The sequence below is a fragment of the Malaya genurostris genome, chromosome 3 (assembly GCF_030247185.1).
Source record: "Malaya genurostris strain Urasoe2022 chromosome 3, Malgen_1.1, whole genome shotgun sequence".
NCBI lineage: Eukaryota > Metazoa > Arthropoda > Insecta > Diptera > Culicidae > Malaya > Malaya genurostris.
Genome location: NC_080572.1, coordinates 255,270,916 through 255,286,330, shown reverse-complemented (window position 1 = coordinate 255,286,330; position 15,415 = coordinate 255,270,916). Strand labels below are relative to the sequence as shown.

The 15,415-nt window shown below is 36.0% G+C and overlaps 1 protein-coding gene across 3 annotated transcripts in view; it reads right to left on the bottom strand.

Annotated features, from left to right (window-relative positions):
• LOC131438667 (diacylglycerol kinase 1) overlaps positions 1-9,023 on the bottom strand; it is a 332,489-nt gene extending 323,466 nt beyond the window's left edge. For all 3 annotated transcript variants that reach the window (XM_058608831.1, XM_058608833.1, XM_058608832.1), the window contains exon 1: positions 8,744-9,023. The gene's annotated coding sequence lies outside the window, so the exon portion shown is untranslated. The remainder of the gene's footprint in view (positions 1-8,743) is intronic.
• Positions 9,024-15,415: the final 6,392 nt, after the last annotated feature.

The window sequence follows — 15,415 nt, the reverse complement described above, 5'->3', positions numbered from 1 at the left end:
TGATTAGTTTTGAAGTGAAAAGTTATTAAAATTTCAATTATTTGAAATACGAAATTTTCATCACACTAAGGATCGATTCAACATTATTTGCGAAATGAATTAACTTGACGTTTTTTCAACGGTCACATTCATTACACAGTAGTCGATACAGCAGTTACTTCGCTGAGAAGGATAAACCTTCTTTTGCGTTTATGGCTCCTGACCAAACGAGGACGGGTTAGAAGTTGTCTCCATGCTATGTTCCCTTCACTCATTTCGCTTTGACCCAAGGCAACGATTATTAAAATTAGCGAAAAGGTCCTGTAAGGGTGTATACAAAAGGGGTATTAGTCCAATCCTAATTAGCCTCAGCTCCGCTTTCTTTCAGCCCATGGCAGTTGAGCTGAGCTTGAACGCATTTCAAATAACGTCAAATCACACTAATTCGAAAACAGTTTTGAACACAAACTCTTTCGCTTCATTACTGATGGTTAGACCATAAGCATCCTAGATTGCTGCTAGTCAGAATTCAAAGTCCATCGTACAAACTAGTTTCAAAACATTGGAATTAAACTATGAGTGTAAGTTGCAGAATTTTTAATTGCTAACCGAGTTGCTAATACTTTAAATCTGTGTCTTTTTGACTTAGATGCATCATAGAGTAATACGGATTTTCTTAAAGCAAATCCATGATCCAGCGAGTGTTAATTACGAATTGGGCTGAAGATTTCTCCTAGTAAGTTTTACTGGTTAATGGCATTATGCATTATGGTATTCAATTCAAATATATAACAATTTAGTTTTAAAATATTTGATTGTACCACTTCTCCAAAATCGAGGATTTAGTACGATCGTTCGCCAAAACCGTGGATATATTCCACAGTGCAAAGCGTTCTTATACATTATCGGTTTATGATATTCGAAAGTCGTCCTCTGAAATCTCGGCTGTAGTAAATTAATAAAACATAGCGATTGTTGTAATTGAAATCAATGTCAATGATGATTATTTTTGCCACGAAAACAACTTGTACATGTGAGTTTGACAATAAAAAAGCAAAACACTTTGACACAAATTAAAACGTTTTCTAGTCAAGTACTACATGGAATGTGAAGTCCCGGATCTAACTAAGAAAAAGTCAATTTTTTAGCATGAAAACTTTTTTATTCTTCAGTATAATTTCCATATAAAGCCATCTACACTTGACCCATCGATCCTCCAACATTTGGATACCCTCCAAAAACAGATTTGTCAAGGCCTTCAAAATAGAAATTTCTTTCCCTGGAGAAACCTTTTTAGGTTAGGAAATAAATAAGAATCTTTGGGGGCCAGGTCTGGCGAATACGGGGGATGGTGGATCAATCCGTTCCACAAATCATTCAATTTCACCGTTGCTTTTATGCATAAATGCGCTGGTGCGTCATTTTCCATAGCTTGATGAAAACTAAAACTCGTCTAACACGATCAGCTGTTTTTCAAACACTAATGGATTGTCATGAAATTCTGTATTGGGCCATTTAGAGGCTCGTTCTCAACAAAAATATGCACATTTCGAAACTATTCACGCCTTCTCTGTGAGAGGCTCAGGATTTTTCATTCCATATAGTAAAGTTTCAGCTTTGTGTCTACTAAATAGCTTATTCTGCAGTGCTCAGTTCCTTAACTGTTCAACATGATCTGTCATGCATTACCGAATCAAAGACAAATATTAAGAAAAATAAAATAGATAGGTGACCAAAGCACAAAAAAGGCTAACCCAAAAAAAATCGCTTCTCTATGAATTTCCTTTTGTTTGATCTCTCAATTTATTACTCCATTTAGTCATTGCAAAACCTAGACTGTTTTTTACAAAGAGCTATACTTTTTTAACCATTTTTACCTTTTTTTATATATATAAAAAATAGGTATAGAATTCGCTCAAACTTTCGAAAATTTTTCCGAGGCCCGGAGGGCCGAATGACATATACCAATCGATTCAGCTCGACGAACTGAGCAAATGTCTGTGTGTGTGTGTGTGTGTGTGTGTATGTGTGTGTGTCTGTATGTGTGTTGTCAACTAAGAGGTCGAGATCTCAGGAATGGCTGGACCGATTTTGATCAAACTAGTCGCAAATGAAAGGTCTCCCCGTCACCCAAAACGCTATTGAATGGTTTTGAGATCGGATGTTTACTTTTTGAGTTATACGAAGTTTTATGTCAAAATTTTTTTGACAGTATCTGTCACAATTGACCTTGAAAACAGAATATGTTTTCAGACTTAGATTCCGCACGATAATACCTATCGAACAAGCCATAGATTGTTAAAATCCGTCCATTTTTAACGGAGATATCGAAATTTTTGTGTAAACGACTTTTCCCCCCTATTCCAGCAGTAGAAGTTTTGAGCGCTATCTGGCAAAGAAATGCTTGGGAACAACATAAAACACGATTTTGTATACTGTTACATACATTTGGTTTTAAGTACCCAAAAGACTGTGTACAACATGATATTTTGCCTCGGACCGATTTTAGCACGGTTCGTTTTTGGCAACATAATCGTTCGAATATGACATATGTAAACCAGACGAATTTTCGAGTTGAAAGCAATTCCATAATTATATTGATTTAAACGACTTACAGAAATAAATGCTGGAAGAAAATAACAGCCATATACCATTCGAATCAGTTCGTCGAGATCAGCAAATCCGTGTGTGACCAATAATTTCACTCAATTTTTTCGGAGATGACAAACTCAGATTCATATGAAAAATCATATTCTCCCAAACAAGACTCCTGAATTATGTTTGGTTCCGACCTCTGGTTCCGGAACTACAGGATGATATGTGAAACAAAATTAAAACTGCGTAACTCATTTTACTCGTAGATGGCTGAACCGATCTAAGATTCAAATGAAAAGTTTTAAGATTCTTTAAAACATCTTGCTTTTTAGTTAGATCCAACTTCCGGTTTAGAGAGATACATGGTGATTAGTATAAAAATGTCTATTTCAAATAAATTAATCAGATTTATCGGGTTAGCAGATTTGTATAGTCGATAACCAAAAAAACTTATTTCATTTTTGGTTGTACTCAGTTTTCGATTCGGAAGGTATTCAAAAACTTACTTTGCGCTACGATTTCTCAAAGATGTCTGCACTGATTTTTAAACATTTTAAATCAAATGTAAACTACATAGCTATTCAGATAAATTTGTGTGACTTCGGGTACACCGAATCTCGAATTCCGGTTCCAGTATCGAATCGTTTCTCAAAGCTCAATCGTTTTCTCAAAAAAAGCCAAATCGAATTTCAGAAACAAAAGTTCAAATTAAAATAAATCCAATTTTATCCAATTCTGACTTCCGATTCTGGAATTGTAGGATGATGAATTTTTAAAATTCAAGGCGATATAGAAGATAACAATCCCGAAAAGATTCAAAGTTGGACTCAAAAATATTGCAATTTAATCGTCATATGGCCATACGATTGGGTTTGGGTTATGCTGGTTCCTGAATACCGGCTCTGGTAGTACCTTAAATTACCCTAAACTTTAAAGTGGAAATTATTTCGACATATCATGGAATGTTTAATCGATTGTTCAAATTCGATCCGATTTGCTGTTTCGACATTACAGAGTAATGAGTGATTAAAATCTCAAATTGCCACTTGAATCGACGGACATTAGAATAATGTCATGAAAACTGAAACACCGAAGAATATTCATGCAAAATACACATGCGGATTGATAAAAAAAGGTATCATCTCACTGCTAGGTGGATTAAGCACGTTTTTTCAAATAGTTGACGAAAAATGACAAATCCTACAAAAAAGTATTACATTACTTATTTTCACAAAACCAGCCAAATTTTACAATTCAAATACTGGGAACATTTCCATATCGAATAGACTTTAAAAATTTAAAATCAATTTCCCAAAAAAAAAATAAAAAAAATTACAATGTCTTTTAATCGAAAACTAATCTAAACTGAAGGTCATTATTTTCGAGTTAAAAACGATTGCATATTTATATTGATTTAAACTACTGACAGTAATGAATGCTGGAAGAACATAACACCCATGTACCATTCGAATAAGTTCGTCGAGATCAGCAAATGCTTGTGTGGAAAATAATTTCACTCAATTTTCTCGGAGATGACTAGACCACAAACTCAGATTCATACGAGAAGTGCTTTCAAACAAAGTTCCTGAATTACGTCTGGATCCGACTTCTGGTTCCTGAGCTACAGGATGATATGTCAAACGAAATTAAAATAGTGTAACTCACTTTTCTCATAGATGGCTGAACCGATCTCAGATTCAAATGAAATCTAAGATTCAAATGAAAGGTCTTAAGAATCTATAAAACATCTTGCTTTTTAGTCGGTCTGCACTGATTTTCGAATATTTTGAATCAAATGTAAACTATACAACTGAATTTAACTGCCTTCGGCAACACTAATTTTAAATTCCGGTTCCAGTATCAAATCGTTTTCTCTAAAAATTGAATTCAAAAACAATAGTTCAAATTACAGGATTTATGGTCCCATGCAAAATTAATGAATTTTATCCGATTCTGATTTCCGATTATGGAATTACAGGGTGATGAGTTTTTAAAATTCAAGCCGATATAGAAGATGACAATTCTAAAAAGCTTCAAAGTTGGACTGAAAACTATTGCAATTTCGTCATATTTATTTTTTGGCCATACGAATCGTTTTGGGTTATGCTGGTCCCTGAATACAGGCTCTGGAAGTACCGTAAACTCTAAACTGAAACTTTCTTCGACATCTCAAGGAATGTTCAATCGATTGTCACACGTTTAGATTCAAAATCGATCCGATTTGCAGCTTCGACATTACAGAATATTAAGTGATTAATATCTCAAATTACCGCGTAAAACGACGGTCTTTAAAAAAATGTCATGAGAACTAAAACACCGAAGAATATTCATGCAAAAAACTCATGCGGATTGATAAAAAAAGGTATCATCTCACTGTTAGGTGGATTAAGCACGTTTTTAATAAAAATACACTGGATAAAAAATTTAGCTTTCCAATGAGTAGTTTTTGTTTGAAAAAACATTTTTTTCCTTCAATGTGCCCATATTGCAATGTATGATCGGTTGATAGGGAACTATCTTGGGACAAAGTTCAGAAGTCAATATGCATTTTTTCAGTATTTTTATAGAAAAATTCGACTGATTTTGTGAAAATCAGTAGTATAACACTTTTTTTAAATACTTTTATGCTCTTTGAAAAAAATTGACTAAAAATTTTTTAGCCCTTTTCAAAAGACAGTCCGCATCAATTATAGAAACACAAGTTGGATTTTTCTGTCCGCAAACCATATTCCGAAGAGGTAAATTGACATGATTCTCCATAAGTGTATAACTCGCCGGTCAATAAGTCCTCGATTTGACAGACAGATGACGTCACTAAATAAATAAAATCTCTCTTCCGTTCAGTAGAGGCTTTTCGTCTGATGTCATCATTCAAAATTTCCTGACTTCCAGAAAAAAGAATTTCAGATTTGATAAGCATTTTTCGTGCAAGTCAACTAGAGATTGGACGAAACGGTTTATTTCAGAGAACCGTTCAGAATTTGACAGTTCTACCGAAATAACTAGTTCTCCGGCAACATTCTGTTGTTCTTCGGAAATTTTATATTTATACTCTTTCGCATAAAATTCAAATACTTTTATTTCTTTTGGCAAGATCAGAGGACTATCGTTCTTTAAAAAAGAACCCCAGTTCACTCATTCTTCCACAAGAACTAGTTCTTTAGAACCGCTCACGAATGAATTGCCGCAATCTCTTAAGTCAACTTTCATGTACTGTTGAGCTGAATTCAAAGGTGATTGTATAAACACCGATGACACGCCACACTTTGGTCGTCCTAATGAGGTTGTTGTTGTGGAAATCATTTTAAAAGTTCTTATTTTTACGTTTCATCTCCGACTCATCATTGCGTTAGCAATTTATGTTGAACTTCTAACGCCACCCTAACATTGCAACAAAAACCGCTAATGTTATTGCTGAAAAAAAACTCAGTAACGGCTTGAGAAAAAAAACTCAGTAACGGCTTTCCGGCCGTCATCAGATTGTATTCAAACAGGAGTTTTGATACCACTTGGTCATCAGTTTGTGCTAAGTGCACATGACTGTTTTCTAACATTTGCGTTTCGTCTTCGACTCGAAAGCTTATTTCATCGTTTTGGATTGCAGGATGTGTTAAAAAATTTGCTTGAGAAGTTGAATATAAAAAAACAAGGTTAATTCCTAAATGACCATCTGAATCGGCCAGTTTTCGTTCGGCACGTCAGGAAGGATTTGGTACTTCGGTACCAATTATAATGTATATTGCAAGTAGCAATAACTTTACGTCTGCCTAGCGGTTTTTGTTGAACTGCAGGTGGCATAACAGTTCAACATAAACTGTTATGCACTGACGAGTCTAAGACGAAACGTGAAGGTAATGAAAAAAGGCGGGTGGGTAATGTCAGAGACATAACTGGATGTCGTGAATACGAAAACAACTGACATGTTCCTTAATACTTCCGAATATCAATTAGTTGATCAATTGTATGTATGTAGAATTTGAAACGATGCACCTAAACTAAAGTACAGATTAGTTACATTTAACATTCTGAAACACAAATACTATGAAATAACTAGTATAGTTCTTTATAATAAAATAATGGTGGCTCTGAAAAGAACCTTTTATGAAAGCATTTGTGATGGAGAGTGATTAGTTTAATTCGAATTCCGATGAATGCCGCTGACTTCCGTCATCTAATTCCAGGCTGAACTGTTATACGTGGGTGCAATACTAATGTAGTTGGTGTAGGTGTAGCGTTTACAACCGATTATAATCTTCCAATAAAGAAAACATTAATTCGCTGGGTTGATCAATGATACAATAGGCCTAATTTATTGAACGAAACTATCAATGTGCTATAGGGATTCGTTTCTAGCATTTAGAAGGGTCAAATTGCGTAATTCTCTACGGTATTAAACTCTGGAACATTTTTCGCAAAAACAAAGAAGGCTTTACTTGATCTCGATTACTGTGAATTTCACACAGCGAAAAGTGCACAAATCAACGAAGCTGTTCTAGATTTACACTAAACTGAGGATATTTACCTTCGATCTGCGAACAACAAATCCTAATAGATCTTTAGAAAACTTTTGAGCCATTAGAATGGCTGATTTTGTGTAATGCTCTCCACCGTTGTTTTTTCATCAATGCAAATGACTGACTTTGCAAACGACACAAAATATATCTGCTCGCAGTGGCGATAGAATCCAAACTGATCCAATTTTTGTTAAGAGCTTTTTTTTACGTGATTTCGTTTGTAGCTTTTTCACTAATGGACGGTCCTAACGGCTATAGAAATAGTCGCATCCTGAATTTTAATGTCGATTATTTCATTTCGGATTTGCATAATTTATTGAAAGAAACTATCAATATGCTGTAGGGATTCGTTTCTAGCATTCAAAAGGACCAAATTGAGGAACTCACTACGATATTCAATACTTTTCTGAACATTTTTCTCGAACGATTTGTTGTACAGCAGCAGATATTTTGTTCTCTTCCTCAGAACGCGTTCTGATTGGCTGGTGTTGACATGGGTCAAATGAGACAGGTGTTTCAATAGTGTACTATTGAAATACTTCAATGCTTTTGCTATACACGTTTAAGTTGAAAAATTTCGATTCTTTTGGTAGTTAGATTATATAAATCCTTTCACAGATCACTGAGCGTCGTCGACTGAGCTATGAGCTTTAAAAATACGATCAAGGCAAACTCGCCGTATGGATTATCCCCTTTGATATTCGTTTATACCAAACATTTCAGAAAAGTTTAATTTTGAATTATTTGAGATTATGTCACACAACTGATAATTTTATCATAAAATTGTGATCATATTTCCGATGACGCGTAGCAAAAATTATGTTGATTCGTTAGATACAACAAGAGATATTCACGATCAAAAACTTATCACTCTCTCAGAGGGTAAATTTTGAAAAGGCACCCCATAGTAAAGTAAGTCGTATTCACAACAAAAATTGTTTGCAAAGTAGGTGCCGCGTTTTCTCATCGCTGATCATTGCGTCACGATCGCTTTGTTGGCTAAATTCCATGTATTGGAATTCGAATTGCTACTAGAACCACCATATTCGTTAGGTTTAACCCCCGGTAACTATTTTCTGTTCTCAGATTTTAAAAAAAGATGAATGTTGGAAAGAAATTTTCATCGAATGATGAAGTCATCGCTGAAACTGAAGCGTTTTCTAAGGCTATGAAGAAATCGTCGTCGAAAAGTGGTGTAGAAATGTTGCAACAAGTTTATTGCTCTTCAAGAAAATATTTATGAAAAAAATCAAAATTGGTAACAAAAAGTGTTGTTTGCTTTGTCATACCACAGAACGGAGAAGTATTCTCCCGGAAAGCACCTAACATCAAACGTCAAAGACATTAGCGCTGCCCCAATTGAATATTTCCACTCAACTCAAAGTAATCACACACTCCGGTGCATTTTCTCTATTACAATCAGAACAGAAAATACACTTGACACAGCAGACGACACAATGGTTTTTCTTATAGAAAAAAAACCCTCAACCGGCTGCAGAGTTTTACGATTGCAAAAGACTCGAATCTCACCGAAAGATAACCCTGATGGATGATTCCTAGCGAGAAAAAAAACACGACTTCAACGGACGGCTTCCAACGGCCCGTGACGTAGACCCCACTGTTCAATCATTATCCTTCGAAATCAACACACTTACATGCTGTGTAACCAGTTGTGCAAGAACCGACCGATAGCTGGGTCCCGTGCTCCCCCACAGACTGGAGACAAATTGGAAAATACTTCCGGCTTTCTTATTTCAGGAAAATGGTTGGCACAATGGGTCACAAGAAAACAGAACTCGAAACCACAGGCTCACTCCACTGTTTTTAACCTTGATTCCCACTTCTCACTCACTTTCACTCACACTCCGCAGTGCAGTGTATCCTAGCTCTGATGGGCAGAAATTTCTGACGCAGAACCAAGGACCGAACGCGACGAATTTCTACACGATACTGAGTGGCAGTCGGAAAAGCTAACAGTGGGTATTGCAAAATGAAAACTATCAACCGTAGATGAGTTCCATATGCTTCTCGGGTTCTTCGTGTTTATCCGAACGAGGCGGAAAATGAGAGTATTTTATCATGCTATTTAATTGAGAGCGAACGAGAGTAGCCGAAGAATTGTTTACACGGCTTGTAAACAATAACACCGGCTTATCAGTATCGCTATACTGATAGCGCCTCGTGGTGTGTTCCAGTTTTATTGTTGTGGTTACGTGTACGCTAGGCGCCTGCCCATTAGGGAAAGCGAATTTGAGTTGCAGTTTAAAAAAAAAACAATGATATTTAAATGAAACCATTCCAGAGCCCCAAGCACATTGAATCGTTAATCATTTAATCAACAAAGCTTGAAACAGCACGATGTGGTTACGGGAAGACAATCGGTTTAAGTTGGGTGCAAAGACGAAATTTTTCCGATGCAAGAAATACCAGCAAGGTGATCAATTTTCCAAACCTACTCGATTTACAACACAAAAACGCCAATGACGTCATTGTTCTTCTATTCTCTCGACAATTTTCCGCAGTTTTTCGATCCGTCTTCCATACCTCGCTTCCCCATTTCCTTCCCCCAGGGTGAAAACGAGATTGTTAGGAAGTGGAGCACACGTCGTCGCTCTTTTTAGCAACTGCTCAATTGTGGTTGGGTTGGGGACTACGGAAGGAAAGGTCGAATCTGTATCAGCATATCCAACTCCGGGGGAAAGAAAAGGGGGGGGAGGTTGCAAGCGCGTTTTCGTAGTCCTTCTGTACGTTACCCGCCAGCCGCGGTCGATGAGGAATGAGTAACATCTACTCGCATACATCAGCGAAATAACGGCACGGAGAGATAGCACGCGTTGGACGAATATTTCGGCCAACAATATATGCGCATGTTCAGAAGAGGGTGCTTGTGAACTTGTCGATTGATGTATGCATGTGCTTTCCAGTGAAAATTTCTAGCGCACTACGAAACGCAACGACGAAGATGACACCCAACGGGAGGAGGGGGACGAGTCAACGGCATGGTGATTGAAATTTATTTTCAATATTTCAAATAAAATCGATATGGAAATTTGCTAGGGTTATTGTTCCTAAGTTTATCCGAATAGGTATTTCATTGAATAATTGCAGTTGAATCGCTATCACTTTCATAATTGATGTTTTAGCAAAAGTAGAACTGTCCCATGGAAGTATTTTAAACTGAATAACTATCCAGCAGAACCATGTTAACCCCCCGTCTAACAGTTATTTTTATACCTTCGGTCTGACTGATGGGTCTGGCCAGATCCCTATTCATTTACGTGTATTTTTACGTATTTCGGTGTAAATAAGAAGTGTATTCAGGTTCATTTCTATACAATACATATCTATAGTTTCGTTTCTTATATTTCTTACTTGCCATGGCATATGATTTTCTGAAATCTTGTAAAAGTAAAGATATTACAGGGTAAAATGGGAATAACAAAAAAAATCATGTTTTTGAGCGTTTTTAAACTTGTATCGTCTAGTTCTTTGCTAATACAATACGCCGCCAGTGCCATCACATCCAACATGTTGTTAAAAAAATTACAGTGTTGTGTACGAGACTCGACCGATCATGATGACATTAAAAATGCAATTTTAAAATTCTCCTATCAACAGATTTAAATTTGAAAAATAGGCAAATAATTGCGAAACACTATCTAGGATTCTAGAGCTAATTTTAGGAATTAAATAACTAATTAATGCTGATAAGTTTGAGCGTTTAGTAGAATAATTTCACTAGAATAAAATTTCTATTTTTTCAAAATTAAATCGTGTTAAAGATATTATTCTTGTAATTTTTACAAGTAAGAACCTCCAGTTACTAATATATCAAGTGCGTTTACGAAGTATTTATAATAATATTTATAGCAAAAGTTCTTTTTGCAAACTTCCGCTTCCGTGAGTAAATAGAGATTGCTGTTCACGACAAGCGCCACCGGTGATTTGTTTGCTATGTTTGATGTCTGTTATTAAGTAAGTTAAATAATTAATGGCTCGTGACCGTGTATTGTGTAAAAACTGAACTTCATCACTCATTAATTTATATGAAAAAGTATCAATGTGAACAATCAAACAAATAGGCGCGTAAATAGTATGTTTACTGGCACTTGTGTCCTATGCGTTTTTTCATTCGTAAGTTAAGTAGTGTATCGAAAATAAGATATCCACATACATTTGTGTTGTGCGCATTTGTTTTTGATGGTTTTGCCTTTCTCATATAGAAATGTTATGCAATCACTGGAAAAACCGACTAGTGAAAATTGGTCCGGAGGGCCAAGTGTCATATACCATTCGACTCAGTTCATCGAGCTGAGCAATGTCTGTGTGTGTGTGTATGCATGTGTGTGTATGTGTCAAATAATCTCACTAGGTTTTCTCGGAGATGGCTGAACCGATTTCCACAAACTTAGATTCAAATGAAAGGTCTCACGGTCCCATACGGAATTCCTGAATTTCATCCGGATCCGACTTCCGGTTCCGGAGTTATAGGGTAAAGTGCGTTCAATATTGTACACCGTCACTTAAAATATTTTCGGATGCAACAAACATTTGAATAGTAATTTAGAGTGCGTACTAGTAGAGTCTGTTTGTCATGTTATTTGGTGGCCGTACAAACCGACTTTGATTATACCGGTTCCCGGGTTCCGGTGCCGGAAGTGCATATAATAGTGAACCCACTTCGTTTTCTTAAGGATGAATTACGCAATCAAAGCACTATTTTTTTCTGTATTTTATGCACAAACAATCTCTTGGTTTCTTTCAAAAATCGAAGAGAAAATTTTTGAATAGAATGCCACAATATTATATGTACATGAGAAAGGCATCATTACACCACTAGGTGGATTAAAACAGGTTTTTTATGCTCAGATCACAGCATGCTGTGCGTTTGGCTGTCAGCTTTCGTTTCTTGTTTGTGCAGTTGAAATTCTGCGTTTTCAAAATGTCGCGTATTGAAACGGAAGTGAAAATTAAGGTTCTGGACACATGACACATGACCTCTTGGGTTCCATTTTGTGTTAAAGTGCACATAACTAAATTGAATTATTTACGTTTCGCATTCTTGGTTACTTTCGGCACGTCAGAATAGACATTGCACATTTAGTGTAAAATAATTGCGTTGTAAATAAAAATGACTTTACGTCAGCTTAGCGGATTATGTTAATCCGCGAGGTGGAATTAGTAGATCAACATAATCTGCTAATGCACTGATAAGCTGAATTCGAAACGTAAATAATTCATCATTAATAAGTTTGGGGAACACTATTCTTTGGATGAGCTATCAGGAACAGGCAGAAAATCCGGTTCTTCCAACACGAAACTGAACCAGAAAGTGGTATCTCTAATCATGAAGAACAAATCAATGTCAATACGTGATTTGGTAAAAAAAAAAAGCAAAAACGAGTGTCGTAATGATCTATCGTATCAAGAGGCGAAATCACTGGGCCCGGAAACTGTATTCGCGTATTTTGCAGTGTCCGGATGCATGCGTTTTGACAGATCGATTCAAGTGGAGAAGTTCGGTCGAAAGGTACTGGTATGGCAAGCAATATATTCCTGTGGTTTGAAGTCAACCATTTTTTACACTACTGGAACTATAAATGCAGAAATCTATCGATCTTAGTGTCTCCAGAAGAGATTGCTGCCTTTATATAAGAAGCATAGCACACCTCCACTGTTTTGGCCGGATTTAGCGTCGGCTCACTATGCCAAAACCATTCCCAATTGGCTTGCGAAAAAGGTTATAAATTTCGTTGAGAAAAAAATTCAAACCACCAAATTGCCCTCAGTTTCGACCCATCGCATGCATGAGTTTAAAAAAAATTGGGCTCAAGCGTTCAAAAAATGCGATGCAACACTTGTCCGGAACTTGATGAATAGCGTTCGATCAAAAGTTCGAAAATTCGTGATGGAATAACTTAAATTTCATCCGATTTTCATTATGCTCAAGTTTAACCTCGTACAATAAAGGATCAATTTTTAGTTTGAATGAAATATCGTTTTTTATCATAATTTGAAAGAAAAATTTGTGGATAGCTTATTTTCGATACACTCCTTATAAGTGTTTCGGCTGTACGTTTTGCCACAACAATTAATGCTTGTACGATTTGTCACAACAATTAATGGAATGTTGATTGGTTTGCCGAAAAAAGGTTCAATAGACGAACGAACGACAAAATGTGTGATTATATGTACATTATTCATTCGGTTTTCAAAGTTCGGCAAAACTAGAGTTCTAGACAAAGAATGGAGAAAAGTGAGTCTTGCATTTTTTTTTGCATCGTCGAGTTCTTTGCTAATACAATACGCCGCCAGTGCCGTCACATCCAACATGTTGTTAAAAAAATTACAGTGTTGTGTACGAGACTCGACCGATCATGATGACATAAAAGATGCAATTTTAAAACTCTCCCATCAACAGATTTAAATTTGAAAAATAGGCAAAAAATTGCGAAACACTATCTAGGATTGTAAAGCTAATTTTATCAATTAATTTATCAGCGTTTGAGCGGTTAGTAAAATAATTTCACTAGAACAAAATTTCTATTTTTTTAGAATTAAATGGTGTTAAAAATTTTATTCTAGTCTAGGGTTTGGTACCTCATATGTACCGTTTTGTGCTAAAGTGCACATGACTAGTTTTTATTTTTTACGTTTCGCATTCAGCTCATCAGTGCGTCAGCAGTTTATGTTGAACTGCTAACGCCACCTAACGGTTCAAAGTAAACCGCTGAGCAGACGTAAACTAAGTAGTAAATACTTTACGTCTGCTCAGCGATTTATTTTATTCTAGTAATTTTTGGAAGTAAGTACCTTCAGTTACTAATATATCAAGTGCGTTTAAGAAGCATTTATAATAATATTTATAGCAACAGGTTTTTTGCAAATTTTCGCTTCCGTTAGTAAATAGAGATTGCTGTTCACGACAAGCGCCACCGGTGATTTGTTTGCTATGTTTGATGTCAAAATAGAAAAGTACTCCACGAAACACCAGAAAAAGGCCACTAAGTGCAAGAAAATTCGATAAACTATATTTGCGAAAGCGTTTGAAATTCAATTTTTATACAAAGCTCAGTTTCTCATTCATACTTAGTTAATAAATATTTCGATTAAAGCAATAAATCGATTTCTGAAACTGTTCAATTAAGGGGTCCTCTTCAGGAAATAGCAAAATACTGAAAATATTAAGTTGAAAAGAACATGTTGTTTGTATAGAAAATCGACGATGCGCATAATTTCGCTCTTTTTGGGTCTCCGGGACTTACTGCAAACGCTTCGACATGATTTCTATCTGGTTTATAGTATTTCTTAGGACTGCTAATAGCTAACCACGAAACCTCCAGACTATCCCGCAAGATGTTGAAGTTAGAAACGAATTACAACCGCCCGCTGGCACACATGTTCACTAATGCATTCCCTACATCATTGCTTGGTAAATCGAGCCAGGCGTGCGAGCGCGTGTAAATAACATAAGGAATAAAATTCTTTTATCATTATTAATTACTTTTTTCCTTTTTGCGATATTCGAAGAATATTGCAACTATGCAATGCAAATGTTACCGCAGAGATAGGACTCGAACCCGTAGATAGCTCCTTACCGGAGAAATTGTTTTGTCAATTAAACTACCCTGCATTTGAAAGCACATGAAGAGACAGCCCAATTGACTAGAACAATCAATCATGCTTCGTTTTACTTGGCCACCACAACATTCAATTAAAATCCTATCTCTATGGAAACCCATACAAAAGAACACACAACATACACCGCGTCGCAGGCAAAGTAGAACAGCTAGGATAGATTTGTGACGTTTGATTACATTACATGTCGCATGTAATTTTTCCAATCTGCTTTCCACGTTAGATAACGAGAAATTTATATAAAAATAGTTTTAAGTCGGGTTATTAGTTACTAAAGATATGGAAAATTTGTATACGCAATAAATATCACATTTAAATGGTGAAAACAATCATTTATCCAAAATGTCCCAATTTTGCCCCCTATGCAAATATACAGTTTTCGCTCATTGACGTTATGATTTTATAAAAATATTGACAGCACTTGCATATCGGAAAAGTGAGATCCAGCAAACACAACCCAACTTCGCTTGTGTTTATTGCTGGTACTCAAATCCACTGCTTATCAACTGCGTTGCTGTGTGAAATTTCCCAAGAGAGAATCGCAACTTGACAATTATCGCAGAAAATCGAATCGATGATTCAACTTGATGTTTCTCATACTAGGTTGCAATATTTTAAAACTCTTGTGTGGAGCATTCACATACATTTTCATAGACACAACTTATACAAAGGTTATATGCACATAGTTA